Raw genomic sequence first — 4,859 nt, forward strand, 5'->3', positions numbered from 1 at the left:
TTTGGATAAGTCCTTCTATGGGCACAGACAGACAGACAGACAGACGACACCGAAGCGAATACAATAGTCCGTCCCTTATACCTTTTTATTACTATGTATTGTAATAATAAAGGAAGGACGGACTAATCACCATCGCACTGTTACAGAGTAGTTGGCCATTTCTTGAGCTCCCGGTTCTCACGTAGGCAACTTCTGTTCGGGCAAAATAAACGTTTTTTTTTCCCTATATTTACCTCATCTTCGGAAATCTCGACTGTCATAAATAATGTTAGCAGGATTCTTCTCTTCTTGAACCATACCTCGGCTTAGCTACAATCTACATCAAACTTGAGTGTTTAGTTACAATTTGGTTATACGTCGAATTTTTTCGCCCTTTTTTCTGCCGTTATTTTGACGTAACCTGTTCGTTTTTTTTCGAAGTTGTGAGTGAAAATTGGAAAAGGTAAGCAAAGCTTTCAAAATTTTCTTTTTTTTTAATGAAATAACGATTTTTAATTTTTTCTCATTTTACTGAAAAAGTTTATCAATTTTTTCCCTAACGAAAAAAAATCAAGGGGAGGCGGGTACCTATAAAGAAAATTTTCAAGCCTGGTACACGAACATCTCATTTTACTAGAAAAGTTTATCAATTTTTTCCCTAACGAAAAAAAATCAAGGGGAGGCAGGTACCCAGTGGCGTAGCGTGTATGGATGGCGTGTATGGCGGCCATACAACTCAAAAATCTAATGCCGATAAATATTAATGGCATGTACTGTGATGGGACTTGGTAGACCTGTTACACGAACACCGCGAATTGCGAACACATGCTACGATTATTCAGATCGAAAGGAAAAATCGTACCGTGTGTAGCAGACTTAAGAGAAGAATATTGCTAACATTTAGGTACAACGGAAACACCGATTTGGTGCCACAAGAGTGTTGAACCGCCAGCCTAGTTAGCTTAGTTGGTAGTGCGTCTGCCTTGTAAGCGCTAGGCCGCGGGTTCGATTCCCGCCCGGGGCGGGTTTTATCCTGATGGGATAATGTTCGTTCTCGGAACGGCTGGCTTTCTCCTATCCTGTCTTCCTTCTCTCTTCGATTTCTCTAGCAGTCACAGTTCCCTCTGTCAAACCTCTTTAAAAAAAAACTTGATATTTGCATTCGCTTAAAAAAGTACAGTTACGGAACGGCTGGCTTTCTCCTATCCTGTCTTCCTTCTCTCTTCGATTTCGGGACGATAAGACCATAGCAGTTACAGTTCCCCCTGGCTTTCTCCTATCCTGTCTTCCTTCTCTCTTCGATTTCGGGACGATAAGACCATAGCAGTTACAGTTCCCTCTGTGTTCCTATCCTGTCTTCCTTCTCTCTTCGATTTCGGGACGATAAGACCATAGCAGTTACAGTTCCCTCTGTCGGCAGGCTTTCTCCTATCCTGTCTTCCTTCTCTCTTCGATTTCGGGACGATAATCGCTTTCTCCTATCCTGTCTTCCTTCTCTCTTCGATTTCGGGACGATAAGACCATAGCAGTTACAGTTCCCTCTGTCAACTTTCTTCCACCTGGCTTCCTTCTCTCTTCGATTTCGGGACGATAAGACCATAGCAGTTACAGTTCCCTCTGTCAAACCTCTTTAAAATGGTTCGATTCCCGCCCGGGGCGGATTTTATCCTGATGGGATAATGTTCGTTCTCGGAACGGCTGGCTTTCTCCTATCCCTCTCTTCCTTCTCTCTTCGATTTCGGGACGATAAGACCATAGCAGTTACAGTTCCCTCTGTTAAACCTCTTTAAAAAAATTCCTTCTCTCTTGATTTTGGGACGATAAGACCATAGCAGTTACAGTTCCCTCTGTCAAACCTCTTAACAAAAAAATACATGTGTTTTTTTTTTTTATCCTGATGGGATAATGTTCGTTCTCGGAACGGCTGGCTTTCTCCTATCCTGTCTTCCTTCTCTCTTCGATTTCTCTAGCAGTCACAGTTCCCTCTGTCAAACCTCTTTAAAAAAAAACTTGATATTTGCATTCGCTTAAAAAAGTACAGTTAAAGTTACAATTCCCTCTGTCAAACCTCTTAAAAAAAATAATAATAATAATAAAAAAGAGTGTTGAATACCTACCTACTTTTCCTCAGATCAATAATTTCCTTTCCTAGAATAATAATAATGATAATAAATCATTATCTAAAATAAAATGAAAGTTCTTCTATTCGAATTACGAAAGGCATAGGTGAAAAGATGGTTACTTGAGGTACGCCTTTTTTAAAGTTATCGAAAAAAGTTCCTCTTTCCGAAAAGCATCAATAGGCGAAAAGATGGTTCCCCGAGGTACGCCTTTTTAATGTTATTGATTGTTTTTATATATATATCCGTAGATGTCCAATGGTTATAACGGAAACTCCAATGCTCTGGAGCCGTCAGATCTGTCCAAAATCGACAACCCACCGGACAGCCCATTTGATTTGTTTAGAGAATGGTTCGAGAGCGCCAAAAGCTCTAACCTTGTCTTGCCCCACGCTCTGATTCTGTCCACTGCAACCTCGTAAGTATTTCAATTTTTTCCAATTGTCATTTATTTGGCCTAATAATGGCACTATTTTCCCTATAAGGTCCCCCAATCACGTTAATGTTAGGAAGCGGGTAGCTTCACATTGAATGGGCCTTATGCCGTCCACTCACGCTGACACCTAGGCCTGTGAGATCTAGGTCGAATCGAAGAGAGAAGGCAGACAAGATAGGTGAAAGCCAGCCGTTCCGAGAACGAACATTATCCCATCAGGATAAATGCCCATACATAGGTCTGTATTAAAGTAGGTACCTATTACGTAGCTGGCAGATGGTCTGAGCGTGAGTGCCTGACCCTAGGTTCGTTCTCGGAACGCGAGCTGCTGTTTTTTTCCGGTCCCATTCAAGCTGGGTGACTTGGGTGTGGTTAATGTTAGGAAGCGGGTAGCTTCACATTGAATGGGCCTTATGCCGTCCACTCACGCTGACACCTAGGCCTGTGAGATCTAGGTCGGTCAGATCTTGACGTGTGTGGTGGAAAAAGCTTGAGATCCAGCTCTATCAAGCTGTGTCCACACTCCACACATAGTCGGCCTTCTCGATCGACCGCCGCGCCAACTGAAATCGTACACTGCCTCGACAACATAGATTCACCTCTTCACCCCGTCGATCGACGAGGTCGACTAAGTGTGGACACAGCTTGATAGAGCTGGATCTCAAGCTTTTTCCACCACACACGTTAAGATCGTCTGACCTGACCTAGATCTCACAGGCCTAGGTGTCAGCGTGAGTGGACGGCATAAGGCCCATTCAATGTGAAGCTACCCGCTTCCTAACATTAACCCGATCTTGACGTGTGTGGTGGAAAAAGCTTGAGATCCAGCTCTATCAAGCTGTGTCCACACATAGTCAACCTCGTCGATGGACGATTTGAATCTACGTAAATGTTGTTGAGACAATGTACGGTTTCAGTCGGCGTGATTGGCGGACCTTATGGGGAAAATAGAATAGAATAGAATATACCAGAAGAAGAAAACGAAAAATTTGGACCGACTGCAATACTTTCATTAATCATAATCATCATCATCTAAAGGCTTCGTGTCGTGATAGCCACAATGTTCTGTCCATTGCCATGGGCTTCATTGTGGAATAGGATGTTGCATTCATGATGGAAATGATGTTCTTGAAGTAAGATGTTCTCGGTCTTCCTCGTGTACGCCTCCGTTCTGTTCTTCTTCAAAAATGTTTTTCATGAAGTCATTATGTCTCATGAGGTGTCCTATCAGCTTTATTTCCCTTTTTTCGATTGATTCAATTACTCCTTAAATAAAAAAAAGAGTTCCACCGCCGTTTTTATTTCGTAGCAATGGAACAACTGCTACATTAGACGCTTGTGGCCTGTGTCGTAGCATGCCCATCCCGTAGTATGCCTCTCATCAGATGGGCGAGAAGAGACACAATACTTCCCATTTAGGTGCTGGCTCAACACGAGAACACCAGAAAGTAACCCGTTGAAATAAACTATCCCGTCCTCCTTCTCTTAGCGTCCCGAAATCCAAGAGAAATCCAGGACGTTCCCTCTATCGAATTCAGAGTATTTGAAAGGGACCTCGTTATGGCGTTGCATATGGAACAGGTTGGCACGCTTCCCAAATAATTTCCACTGGATTTCCATCTGCATACTCGTAATACTCGTTCATATTAGATTAGGACAAGCCATTAGTTGAAGTTAATGTGTCTATTTTGAACTAGAACTTAGTGGAGGTAATAGAGATAACTGGACGCCTTCTGTCACTTTAACTACAGGGTGAAGCTACTGCAACCTTCATGAAAATTCAGTGTTTCATAGCATTGAAACAGCCGTCCCAAATAGACTTGCTGATGCCTGTGTTGTAGCATTAGTATGTCCCTCATCTGATAGGTGAGAAAAGAAGAGACTTACCTACTAATCGATTGTCGACTAAATGAGTAGTGAATGAGACTGAACGACTTAATGAGAATCGAGCCTATAAGGTTTAACGCTCTCTCAGCGCTTCTTGACAGTTATGTTCTCAGTTGACGATGAATTGTGAGTGATGTAGTCCTCGTTTGAACACAGTATGTAGTAACGATATATGCGAGTCTAGGAGCTCTGTCAGTGATGTTAGGTAGAGTTAGAATCGCAGCTAGTAGATTAACGCGACTCGTTACTTTCTGGGTGGGTGAGAGTCACTTTGTAATCTGTCCTTGTTTGAGGACTTTAATAGTTGTAGTGGGTAGTGTGTGTGGGGTTATTAGCAGCGTCCAGTCATTTTGTTGCTCTGCATGAAGGTTAGAACATCGTGTGTGCTTAGTCCTTCTAAAACGAGTCAAAGGTTGGGTAATTTCAAGAGGGACGGC

The 4,859-nt window shown here is 42.6% G+C and overlaps 1 long non-coding RNA gene across 1 annotated transcript; it reads left to right on the plus strand.

Annotated features, from left to right (window-relative positions):
• The first annotated feature begins 170 nt into the window (after nucleotides 1-170).
• On the plus strand, nucleotides 171-2,508 carry LOC113472445. The gene is made up of 2 exons (XR_003394743.1): nucleotides 171-442; nucleotides 2,351-2,508. It is a non-coding gene; the product is annotated as an uncharacterized LOC113472445 (long non-coding RNA).
• Nucleotides 2,509-4,859: the final 2,351 nt, after the last annotated feature.

This window comes from Diaphorina citri, unplaced genomic scaffold (genome assembly GCF_000475195.1).
Source record: "Diaphorina citri unplaced genomic scaffold, Diaci psyllid genome assembly version 1.1 scaffold5503, whole genome shotgun sequence".
Classification (NCBI taxonomy): Eukaryota; Metazoa; Arthropoda; class Insecta; order Hemiptera; family Psyllidae; genus Diaphorina; species Diaphorina citri.